The 14,180-nt window shown below is 36.2% G+C and overlaps 1 protein-coding gene across 4 annotated transcripts in view; it reads left to right on the forward strand.

Annotated features, from left to right (window-relative positions):
- Positions 1–14,180, forward strand: part of LOC149555147 (nuclear pore complex protein NUP93A-like) — a 160,301-nt gene that overhangs the window by 28,340 nt on the left and 117,781 nt on the right. The gene's annotated exons all lie outside the window — the stretch shown is intronic.

Genomic DNA, 14,180 nt, shown 5'->3' on the forward strand with positions numbered 1-14,180 from the left:
AAGGGGAATAACAAAAGCAAAAGTACAAAACAGGGGATTACCAATGCAAGTGGTGAAGATACTAGTAGAGATCCCTAAGTGAAAGTATTGCAAAAAATTGAAGATCCTTGAGTATCACTATATGACCTTGAATGGTGAAGTCATTGATGCCATCATTGATAATTTTGAAGAATTTAATCACAGTGGGAGTGTCATTAGCAAGGAGAATTAAGCAAGATACTCTCCATTAGCTAACATCAAAGACTGAAGTAACCTTTGTACTAGAGAAAAATCTTGTGATATCTATTTGCCCGTGTTTGGGGTTCAGGTGGATAGGAGTAGATCAGTAAAATGAAAAGGAAAACAATAAAAAATAATGTGAAGGGTATCGAGGAGAAGAAGATACTGTTGTGGGACTAACTTTAAAGCTATTGGTGATCGAACAAAAGTTTGAAGGCTGTATTGTAAAGAAAAATTGCAACAATGTTTGCTATAGAGATTTCTACTAGCTTGAAGAGAAGCGATACTAATCTCAACAGTGATCAAGACAAGTAAGTTGTAGCTGGTGCTAAAATCAGAACTTGCTAAACTGAAATTGACGAGATAAGATAAATGGTGATCAAAGAAGCTCCAGGTTGAAACACAGGTGCCTGGAGATGAACGTAGGACCAGTAATAGCAATTGCAGGCCCTCAATAATGCCCGTAGGTGCCTGATATAAACTGCAGGTCCAATTACAAATTGCAGACCTCAAATATGGTGACATGGCTCGGTAAAATGGATCACATGCCTTTAAAAAAACGAAACGCTGCCTCTGAATATGCCAATGCTGCCACAGGATGAATCGGCAGGTCCACAAACACACCAACTCCTCACAGATTGAAACGCAGGTATATGTCTACAATGAGCAACCAAATTTCTTTCCGAACCAGACAAATTCTTCAGCATCAAACTACTTATTCAACCAATTCTAGAGTTCAAGTCCTCAGTAACAAAGACAAATAAAGTTTAATTGGATTCAATCGCTCAACTCGATTGTATTCTCCAAAGCCACAACATGTACAGAAATGGAGTTTCAACCAACTAATGAAATCAGTATACTTCAGCAGTGATTCAAAACAATTCTTAGGAAAACTAATTCACAATACCTCAGCTGTGAATTACAAGGCACTTCTCAGCTCCAAACCCTTATACTAGAGCAAGGGCACAAAAATCTTTAAACACAGAAACTTTTCACAGGCAACAAAACAAATAATCAATCATATGCTTTTTCTTTTGTAATGAGCTCATATTTATAATCTGTCAAACGCATTTGTTTCTCAAACACAACACAACATCGCTTTAAGGGATTTAAGAAGATTCACCAATAGAACATCATTTTAATAATTAATTAATAGATATGAGCTCTTGCAATAAATAGCCTCATCCGATGTAGGTGATGCCTGATTGCCAGTGCCACCATCTGCAATGCCAAATATGGCAAACGCATGAATTAGACTTACTGAAAATAGTAAACCCACAACTGAGACCCCAAATCACCCTATTAGCTCACGAGGGTTGCTATAATGAACTAGCTCAATCAACTGTAGGAGCTTGCTAAGAATGGGACATTACAACCTTCCCTCCCTTAGATTGCTTGCACCTGAGCAATCCAACAACACCCTGAAACCTCCACTAGGATACCATAAGAAGCAAGTGATATCCATGTCATCACTGAACCAGCTGTATGCCAACATTATCAAAACCAACAACATAACCTGCAGTATAACACCCAATACTTGCGTTGCTGATGTAGAAATTAGGATACCACTACGACTCTAATTTGTAGGAGATCTCAACACACTGCTTTAGTATGTATACCTCAAAATCCTAGAAGATGACTCTAAATCTCGCACCTTCCTCATCGCCTCTTGTAAGGAAGGTGGGTTCAAAACCTCAATGACTTTACCCATCCACACAGTGGCTCAACTAATACTTACATAAACAACATCACGTGTCTACGATATGATATATCATAACCCATAATTGAGTCTGTAAAACTCATTGATATATCCCTCTAAATCACCAGATTGCCTTAGCTAAGCTAACTTCCATCCCGAAAGTACACCTCAAGATCCTTACTGTCAAACCTCTCGATTAAATGATCTTCAAACACTTGATAGGAAGAGATCTGATCATGGTGCATGGAAACTAGAACCACCAATCATGGGCAACCTTGTCCAAGTGTAACACTCCTAACTTGATGCGTCCACCTTAGACATAGGATGCAAAGCGAATTAAGTGTCGACCTTATGGATCCAAGCTCGAGCTGTAACTCTCCCACTACCATTGAAATGCTTCAGTGTCATCTTACTGGACATAGGACATAGGATGCAAAGCGAAATAAGTGTCGACCTTATGGATCCAAGCTCGAGCTGTAACTCTCCCACTACCATTGAAATGCTTCAGTGTCATCTTACTGGAAACCTCTCTCAAATTAGTTTGTCAAGGCCTCTATATCTCAGGTGCCGACCTAACTCTGGAATGCTCCCACTTCTGAGTCAGGAACCTATCAAAATTCAAATGGTGCTTTATTGCCTACGGTAAAGCATCCCACTCCGCAAAGTATGCCACCACGTCATTAACAAAAGGAGCGATCTCAAGCTCAACATTGATTGCATCAACCTCAAGTCTTAGAAATGTGGGCCTTTGCACCCTATCATATGTACTAGTTTGTCTATCAGTTTTGTCAGCTAATTTGCCTATATCCTTAAGTTGAACCCAATTATTATCCCTGTATATTTCATCATTACATGATTTGTCATCAACTTGAGAGTTATGAGAACTAATAGAAACATCTCAAGCCCTCTCCCTACTCTGTCTCCAAGGGAGTGCTATCTGCTACAGAGTGTTAGAAAGTTGCTGCAACGCACTTGCCACATGGTGTTGTCCCGTAGCCAAGTCCCAAAATGTAGCCCAAACTTATCTACCTTGGAACATGTGCTAGCATACTTGTAACCCGTAGCTGTAGAACCATATGAACTTCCAACTTCATTGTCACCTCCACTTACAAAACTGAATCTTAGGATTACCATCTCTGGGTGAAGTGCAACCTCTACGGGTATAATGCATACCAAACATCTAGTCACCATCCATAACGTTGGAAACCAAATCTCAAAATAATGCACTAATCAAATTGAGCTCAATTCTTCCAAGATGGCAAGAAACTGAACTAATACCACTGAATAACCCCCACCTATTTGCTATACCAAATATTTGTTTTTGCTAAATTTGAAACATAATATTGGAATATGGAAATAATTGATCACAACTGGTTATGTATAAATTTTCATAAATTTCATATAAATCTAGCAATGCAAGTTATTTCACCTTTATTTATTCAACGAGTTTTGCAGAGTCAAATATTAAGGCAAACTTAATAAGCAGTTCCAACTTTCAAATTTGTCACTCATAATCCACTATTGATATGCAAACCTAATATCCATGAGCAAATGAATTTCAAAGTTTGATGCCAACTATACAACTTTGAATTAACTAATTAATTTTTTGAGTAAGGCAATAGAAATTTAGAAGAACGTGATCATTCTTCAACTATGCTCGTACTTGTAGCAGAGTCCAAATGGGCCCAAGCAAGGATGCAATCTCGATTTTTTTGAACATAGGATGATAAATCAGATAACCTAACCTTAGAAGTGCATCACAAGTTGTAAAGGTTGAACATTGGCCCTGAAATGTTAGCCTCAGGTCACTAATGGTGATCAGAGATTCTTCGAGATGAACACAAGAAGAAATCAAAGGTCCTTAATAATGCCTGTAGGTGCCTAAATATAAACTGTAGGCCCAAATACTAATTGTAGACCTCAAATAAGGTGATGTGGGCATATAAAATGGATCACAGGCCTTCAAAAAAATGAAATGCTTCCTCTGAATATTGCAACGCTGCCACATTATCAATCGACATCTCCACAAACCAACCAACTCCTCACAAATTGAAATGCAGGTATTTGTCTGCAATGAGCAACCAAATTTCTTTCCCAACCAAACGAGTTCTTCAACATCAAATAACTTCTTAACCAATTCTAGAGTTCAAACCCTCAACAACAAAGGCAAACAAAGTTTAATTGGATTCAATCTCTCAACTCAATTGTATTCTCCAAAGCCACAACATGTACAAGAATTGAGTTTCAACCAAATAATGAAATCACTATCCATAGTAGTGATTCAAAACAATTCTCAAGAAAACTAATTTGCAATACTTCAGCTGTGAATCACAAGGCAGTTCTCAGCTCCGAACCCTTATACTAAAGCAAGGGTAAAAAAATCATCAAACTCAGAAACTCTTCACAGGCAACAAACACAAATAATCAATGGAATGCTTTTTCCTTCATAATGAGCTCATATTTATAATCCCCAAAGACATTTGTTTCCCAAAGGAAACTCCACTTAAGAAGCTTCACCAACAAAACATCATGTTATAACATATAATAATAATAAAGTGCCATTATATATGATATAAATTTTAATAATTAATTAATAAATACGAGCTCTTGCAATATATAGCCTCATTCGATGCAGGTGATGACTGACTGAAAGCATCATCATCTGTAATGCCAAATGTGGTAAGTACCTGAAATAGACTTACTAAAAATAGTAAGTCCACAGCTGAGACTTCCAAATCACCCTGTCAGCTCAGGAGGGTTACTATAATGGATTGACTCAATCAACTGCAGGAGCTTGCCAAAAATGGGGACATTACAGATGTTACTTCTCTTATTTACTCTATCACCACATATAAGGCCCAAAGAATTGAAGCTCTAACTTCTTGATGGAAGTCTTCGTCAAGCATGATTATTGATATGCTTATAGTGAGAGATAAACCAAATCTCTAATCTTAAAACTTTACTTGATCCGATGTTTATTTGTGCAGATTCTTTGCTGATTTTTGGCTTGTTGTAAATTATTCTTAAGGGACTTAAAATATCTTCTCATTCTTGGACCTGGTTGATGTGAGTTCTATGTTACTACAACATGCATGATTGAATAGTTAGTATCCCAAGATGAAACACCAATTTTCTAATTCCTTCTTAAATAAGGATGCTCATACGCTAAACAATTTATATGGATTGTGTGATCTAATGAGACAACCTAAATTCTTTAATTATAATGTTTTGTGATTTTTGAAAGGATTATAATTGTGATATTGCTACCAGGTTTCAGAATAGTGGTTCACTGAACCCATCTCTCATGAGAATGAATGGAATACTTAACACGCATTGGATCTAGGTGATGCTCACAAAGGTGAAGCAACGAGACTTCCTTGGAGGTCACTGATCCCAGTACTACTCTATCTTGAGTGCACTTAACTACGAAGTTTCCTCAATGGTTAAACCCACTCTGCTTGTGACCCCATTTGAAAAACCTTCCCAAGTGTTGTGCCTTATGAACCATTCATTAGAAAGCCCCTTAAGCTCATCAATTATTAAGTAGGAGATATTTCCCACAACACGTCAAATTGTGATATTGCTATTAGGATTCAACTATGTAGTTTTTGAGTCAAACTCATTGACCTATATTTCATGAGTAGTGGTTCACAGAACCCATCTCTCATGAGAATTAATGAAACACTGTCATGTCCCCATTTTTGGTGACAGTTCGATTTAATTAATTTAATTAATCTGGTTGTCCAAAATAATGAATATTTTATAAGGACGACTAATTAATTATTTTAATTAAATAAATAAGTGATATTAAAATTAATTATTTATAAAGTTATCAAATAAATAAATATTAAAAGGTAACTTTATATTTAATTAATTTAATAAAGTGACTTGGATTATAAAATATTTAATAAAGTCACTTAAGAGATAAAATCAGAAATGTTCTAGAAGTCTCTGGAGAAGGTGGAGAGAAAAGAATAAATAGGCACCCCGGGGCTCCATTCGAATCAGGCAGTTGTTATTTCTCTCCTGTTATCAGATTGTGATTAATCACAGGTGCATTGTGGAACCTAGAGTTTTTGCAATTGTCACAACTGGCCATTGAGAACGATAACTCTCAATTGGTTCACAATTTTGAGGGTGTGAAATATCACTTGAATTATTGCAGATTGGAGGTGACATTCAGTCATTTCATCAGGGCGATTATTTGTGGCTTAAGGAAAATTTGCGGTTCTTGCATCACTATCCTTGAAGGATTCGATTCAGATAATCAGGTCAAGGGCAGAATCGAGGAGTTGGTATTGGGGATGAGTTCAGAAGGAGTTCGATTTCTGATTAAGAAGAGTAAGGGACATCTCCCGCATTCTATATAGAAGCTAGCAGTGAGAATCGATCAAGGGTAGAAGAACGAATTCCAAAATTATCTTTCCGTCTAGCAGCGTTGCCGTGTACCATTGAGATCATTTCGGGAAGCATGGGAAATTAGATAAAAATTTGTGGGTCTCAATCCAGCACTTTCATATATTAATCAAGTCGAAGTCTGGGCCAGAGTTCATTCATTTTGGACGGTTGGTGATCTCCATTTTGATTAATACCGTGAACTGTCATGTGACTAAGGCGATTTTGTCTTCAAGTTAACATATCGCTTAATCTGCCATCAACGTGGGTAAAAGAAGACGGAGGTGATTGGGCGGAATGAAGATGAGGATTAACGCTTGTCAAACACGAGTCCAGTCTCATATTGCAATCGCCAAAATTGGCATATTCGTAGCCGCAGGTATTCGGAATTGAAGACGAATATTATCTTTGAAAACCTGAAGGAACACGTATATATGATGTTCGACTATGAAAGACGAAACGCATTTGCATCGAAGGGATTAATAGGTGTCGATTACATTAAGGTCATCAGATTTCTTTGTTGACATTCATGCCGAGGACGGAGTTATGACCAATATTAAACGTCGACTCTCATCTGCTTCCGCGTTCCAGTCCAGGTTTCAACCTCAGTCGGAATTAATTTCAACGGATGTTCAAGAAGGTTTCTTTGCGGGTTTGCACATTTCCTCATAGCGGGCTATTCACTAGTATGTACTCCACGGCAGGAACAGGATAAAGTGGATTCATATCTACCATCTCTTTTGGCACTCAACACAGTCCAGGTTCCAAACAGTTATTTCATGTTTTGTTAATAAAATAATAAGATTATATGGGTAGATGAAGAACATGTGCAAACCACATCATTTGCAGTGATTTCATAATTTTCCATGTATAGCAGAAATAGATATTAATACCAATATCACTGAATTGCTCATTTAGTTGTGCCCAAATTTCTTAGTTTCATATCAAATTTAATTCAGGATATTTCAGTGATTTCAAAAGCTTGCTTGCAAAATCGTTTGACCAATGTCTAACCCTTGAAGTTTTAAGATTTTTGGTGTTAAAGAAGCAATAACTGGTCGGGGTTATTTCAAACACTTAAGACGCATTGGATCTAGGAGATGCTCACAGAGTTGAAGCATCGGGACTTGTCGGGAGGTCACTCGTCCCAATACTACTCCAACTTGAGCATGTTTAATTACAAAGATTCCTCCATGGTTAAACCCACTCTGCTTGTAACCCCATTGGCAAAAGTTCACCAAGTGACAACCATTTGTTACAAAGCCTCTTAAGCTTATCAATTGATAAGTAAGAGATATATTCCGTAGTTAAGCACACTCAAGCTGGAGTAGTACTGGAATGGGTGACCTCTTGGGAAGACCCAACGCTTCACCTCTGAGAGCATCACCTAGATCCAATGCGTATTAAGTGTTCCATTCATTCTCGTGAGAGATGGGTTCTGTGAATCACTACCATGAAATATGGGTCAATAAATTTGATTCAAAACAACACAAATTTTGATAGTAATATCACAATTTGACTTGCGGTGGAAAATATCTCCTACTTATCAATTGATGTGCTTAAGGGGCTTTTTAATGAATAGTTCATAAGGCACAACGCTTGGTGAAAGTTTTGCAAATGAGGTTGCAAGTAGAGTGGGTTCAACCATAGAGGAAACTTCGTAGTTAAGCACACTCAAGGTGGAGTAGTACTAGGATGGGTTGAAAAACTTAAGAAATGCTGAGAGGGAGGGGGTGAATCAATATTTCAAAAATTTAAAAGTAAATGCAACTAAATGAACACAAAAGAAACAAAGACATAGGGATTTATCTCATGGAAACCCTTTTGGGTAAAAACCATGGTATGACTAATCACTGCAAATGTGGGCTCCAACGCAATACATCCAAGGCTCCAACCTTCTCAACAAAAGGTATGCTTCAACCTGATCAGACTTGAGGCAAATACCTCTAAAGGCCACAACCTCCAGCTAACTGATGATGCATCAATATTACAACCAGTCTAAATCTTGTTTAATCATGAAGTGATAAAATGTTGTATAGATGCAACAACACAACCGTTCTCACATAAATGAGTTTACAAGTGCAACAGATGAACTTCTTGTAACAGATCTCACCACACAAATGATGTGTTCTTCACACCGTTGCAGTAGACCTCCATCCGCATTGAAAATAGGCCTATCTCACCAAGTTTATAATCCCTTGTTTACACCCTATATTACACTCACCCAAGCAACCAACATCACTTTAGAATGAATCCCCAAAAAATTTGGTCTTCGGTCCACAAAAACTTGCACTCATTATACACACAACTATCCATGTTCTCTTGTCACTTATAAAATAACGATGATTTGCACTTCAAAAATCTCCCGAGACTCCTTTTACAGGTGCCTTCATCCCATTTGCTCTTGAAACAGTTACATTTTTGAGTCATTATTATCATTGATTATCAATAACGAGTTTAGGACAAAATAACTCATCATGCGACCAATGACCAATCACTAGCATTCATATTTGAGAATAACCAATGCTTCTTCGAATAGCTTCACCTAACGTGCAAACATTTTATCTATTCTAGGCAATTGACAATGTAACGCTGCGTATCCAGATAATCATTACTTTCGGTGTGTTGTATGTAGAGGTTTGAGCACATCAGATAGAAAAACTTGGCAAACGCACAAATTCGAAGAAACAAACTGCCAAGGAACCTAGGCATCCGTGGAACCGTTTCCTGTGTACTAAGCTTTTTGTTGTGGACAAAACATGCTTCTGCAAAAAACCTCATACTCCCTCAGATGAAACACTTCCCTGTGGACAACCATTCTCCTGCAAACAACATTCTCCCATGGAGACATAGGTAGGCGACTATTTTCCAGTGGACTACCATTCTCCTGTGGAGACACAGGCGGACGACCACTTTCCCATTGACTACAATTCAACAGTGGAGACACAGGTGGATGACCATTTTCCCATGGCTACCATTCTCCTGTTAAGACACATGCTAATGATCATTTTCCTATGGACTACGATTCTCTCGTAGAGACACAAGCAGGCGACCATTTTCCCGTGGAGGCACAGGCAAACAACCATTTTCCCATGGACTACCATTCTCCTATGGAGACACAAGCGGATGACCATTTGCCCATGGAGACATTGGCAAACAACCATTTTCCTATGGACTACCATTCTCTTGTGGAGACACAAGTGGGCGACCATTTTTCCGTGAGACAAGTCACTTGTCCAAGAAAAAAATGAAAAATACTAACAATCTCCCCCTATTTTTCATTGATGGCAACCCATATTGATACCATAATATTTCTAAAATTGAGTTAATGGAACCCATATTAATACCACAATATTCCTGAAGCTGAGTTGTGCTAAAGCTAAACATACAACTCCCCTTGCAATCCTACGACATAACTCCCCCTTTGACATCAATGACCATGAGATATAGCAATAAAATTCCCCCTGAACATATGCCATTTAATGAGGCGGAAAAACACCGAGCTTGTTTTGAAGATACTCAAAGCACTCTTTGGAGAATGGTTTTGTAAAAATGATAGGTACTTGTTCCTTTGAATGGACATATTCTAGCTTGACCACGTTGTTAGAAACATCCTCTTTCAGATAGTGATACTTAATAGGAATGTGCTTGGTGCGGGGGTGCATAACAGGATTCTTAGAAATATCAATGGCACTTGTATTATCACTATATATGCATATAGGATTATCAAACTGAATCTTATAATCAATCAAGGTGTTCTGTATCCAAATTACCAAAGTGCAATATGAAACTGCTGCAATATACCCAGCTTCAGCTGTAGATAAGGAAGTGCAAGATTGTTTCTTGCTGAGCCATGAAACCAAACAACTTCCTAGAAATAAAACACAGCCTCTTGTGCTCTTCTTGTCATCTACCAAGCCACCCTAATCTGCATCTGTATAGGTTGTAAGAGAGAAATCAGAACTCTTAGGAAACCAAAGACCATAATCAATAGTTCCTTTTAAATACTTAAAAATCCTCTTAAGAACATTTACATGAGTTTTTTTTGGTGATGCTTGAAACCTTGCAACATAACCAACAACTTGCATAATATCAGGTCTAGTGGCTGTAACAAACATCAGACTACGTACCATTGACCTGTAGAATGTTTGATCAACAAAGGGAGACACATCATCCTTACTTAGTTTGCATCCAGTTTCCATAGGAGTGCTGACCCGATTGCAATCCTCCATTTTAAATCTTTTAAGCAACCCTCTAACATGCTTTGCTTGTGAAATAAAAATGCCATCAGCTGTTTGCCTAATTTGCAGCCCAAGAAAAGAAGACAACTCTCCCATTGTAGACATTTCAAATTGACATTTCATGCAATAAGCAAATTCCTCATTCATTTTGAGGCTATTACTACCAAAAACCAGATCATCAACATAAACAACAACTATAAGCATATTGTTACCTTCCTCCTTAACATACAGGTTGCTGTCCACATATCTCTTTTTGAAACCTTGCTGCCATAGATAATTATCCAGCTTGTCATAACAAGCTCTAGGAGCTTGTTTTAAACCATAGAGTGGCTTCCTCAACTTGCATACGTAGTTCAAATTATTAGTTAACTTAAAACCTTTTGGCTGTTTGACATAAACTTCTTCATTTAAATCACCATTTACGAAAACAGATTTGACATCCATTTGAAACACTTTAAAGCCTTTGAAAGATGAAAAAACTAGAAACATTCTAATCGCTTCCATTCTACCTATGGGTGCAAAGGTCTCACCAAAATCAACACGTTGAACTTGTGAATATCCTTAACAAACCAAACGTGCCTTATTTCTTATCATTTTACCTTCTTCATTTACCTTATTACGAAATACTCATTTTGTTCCTATTACATTCTTGTCTTTGGGTCTAGGCACAAGTTCCCAAGTGTTGCTCGTGTGAATCTGCTCTAACTCTTCCTTCATGGCTGCTATCCAACTCTCATCCTTGGCTGCATCTTCATAGCATTTAGGCTCATACAAAGACATTAATGAAAAATCATCACCCTTGAAGTAATTTATATCTCTTCTAGTAGCTCTTGATCTCCTTTCAGCTATTACTTGATCTATTGGATGAGCCTTTTGGACAAACTTAGAAGGAGTTTGAAAAGAAGAGGGATCATCAATTTCACCTTGAGTATCATGCTTCAAATGCCCATGTGAGGTTTCAGCTTCATCATGTGAAGAACTTTCACTTCCACTTGCTGATTGAGTCTTTTCTTTGACATCTTCACCATCTTTGCTTGCTGTTATAGATTGTATGAGTTGAGATGAAGAAGGTACAACAGTGCTGGTCTGATCTTATTCTTCACTATGACTACCCACATTCTCACTAGAAATGTTAGAGACTTCATGAATTTTAATATTAGCACTTTCAACAATTTTATGCAACATTTAAATTCCTTACTCTTTGAGGAGTAGCCAAGAAAGATCTCTTGATCAGCTTTAGAATCAAAGTTACCCAAGTTATCTTCATCTCTTTTAATATAACATGGACTACCAAAATTTTTAAAGTACTTGACTGTCGCTGGTTTACCTTTCCAAAGTACATATGGAGTCTTATTAGTCCCTGCCTTGGATAAGGCAAGGAGCTAATGTTTTCATTTGCACCCCCACATTAATTCTAATGGAAAAATTACAGTGCTAAAAGCTAAAGTTTTGGTACATATATTTTTAAAATCAATTATACAGATCAAATTTCAAATTTCAGATTGGTCAAAGACTAATTTTCTGGGCTTTTATCAAATTTTCCCAATTGAAAAATATGAGGAAAAATAAGAGATAAGAACGAATTTATTATTTCACAATCTCATTAACACCTGTTAGAAAATGTGTCGGGCATGCTCCAGCTATAATATTCGTGTCCATTCAACACAAGTACGTGTCTTATGATTTTGCCTTCGGTTTGCCTTGATTCATCAAGCACCAATTTTAGAAGATTAAAAATATTGATGCCAATCACATTCTAAGTTCCGACAGTTATAAAAAAATATTTTTTATTTTTTCCTTTAATTTAACAATAAATTAATTTTATAATTTTTTTAATAATATACATTTAATATATATAGAATTAAATTTACGTGAGTTCCTTTCTTAAAGTGTGACATAATTTAGAATTTATTAAAATATAAATATATTGTCATAATTTAATAATTAAAGTTAAACACAATTTATATTAAAAAATAAATAATATTTTAAAATATCTAACATTAATTATAAAAAAATACAGATAAAATATATTGTCAATATTTGATTATAAAAATTTAATACATCTAAAATATTTAGAATCTTTTTTATATTTTTTAAATTGGTTATAATTCATATATTTCAAGTATACTGTTTTTATATAATTTTAATTTTAAAAAAAATTATTTATAATTTTGATTGTATGATCACTTGGAGATGAATATTTCAAATCTTTATAATTTATGACATGTAAGATTAAAGAATTTAAAATAAAAGATTTAAAGTTCAAAATCCTTTGCATGATTAATAAGTCTAAAGTTTATAACTTTCTAAATATTCAATGTGATTATGTGTTTCAATATTTACTTCTATTTATTGAGTATTATACAGGCATCGAGTAGTAAATATATTGTTCCTACACCACACGTATTTCTAGGCATCAAAAAACATATAGCTATATCAGATGATATGGTTGGATAGTCCCTATTACTGTTTTATCTATGAAGTTGAAAGGCTTTGAGGCTCATAAATTTTGTTGCTCTATATTATACTATAGGTTTATTTAACATACTTTACTCCAGCCATGTTTGGCCTTCTCATATTAGTTCCCTCTTATTATTTCCACCATTTTCATAAGGCAGGGACTCCAGCTCAATTAGAGCTCTTGTTCAACTTGGATCTCAACAAGTTCTATTCTAAATATACACAGCTGTATGAACAACTTCACTCCAAAAGGTATTACTCACCTTTCTTTCATTCATTAAGCAAAGTGCCATTTCTTGGACTGTTTATATTTTCTTTCCACAACACCATTTTGCTGCGGTGTCCTTGGGGTTGAAACCTCTCTCCTAATACCATGAAATTCACAAAAGCTTATAAACTCATTAGAAGTGAACTCTCAGCCATTATCAGAACATGAACATTTGATTTTTTAAATCAATTTCATTCTTAACTAGAGCTTTAAACACCTTGAATTTATCTAATGCTTCTGATTTTTCTTTTAGAAATGCAACCCATGTCATGCGAGTATAATAATCAATCAGCAACATAAAGTATTTCTCACTTTTAAGGCTTCCTATTCTAGTTGGTCCACAAAGATCTGCGTGCACTAGCTCAAGTGGCTTAGAGCTCGTATATTCTTTTGGTTTGAAGGAAACTCTAATTTGCTTCCCTTCTTGACAACTCTTGCAAACAATATCAGCTGACTTCTCTATCTTTGACATGTCTCTAACAACTTCCTTCTTGCTGATCTTGACCTTATTGTCAAAGTTAATGTGCCCAAAACGCTTGTGCCAAAGCCAACCATCATCCATGCTACTGAGGCAACAAGTTTCACCATTAGAGTCCTCAAGAATGTAGAGATTGTTAGTTGCCCTAGTTCAATTTTCTATGACATCTTTCCCTTTCTTAATAGTGCAAGAGTTTGAATCAACACCAAGATCATATCGTTGATCACATAGTTGACTGACACTCAATAGATTATGTTTCAACCCTTCAACATAGAGAACTCCAAACTGGATAAGGTAGTAGATTTACCAATGTTTCTAAATGAGACAATCTCAGCTTCAAGCTTGGCTATGTTTTCTTCTTTTGGCTGAATCTGGTTCTCAAGATTTTCATGAATTATCTTGCCTTCCTCATCGTGAATT

Source organism: Cupressus sempervirens, chromosome 5 (assembly GCF_028749045.1).
Source record: "Cupressus sempervirens isolate cs-2001-9-10 chromosome 5, ASM2874904v1, whole genome shotgun sequence".
NCBI classification, from domain to species: domain Eukaryota; kingdom Viridiplantae; phylum Streptophyta; class Pinopsida; order Cupressales; family Cupressaceae; genus Cupressus; species Cupressus sempervirens.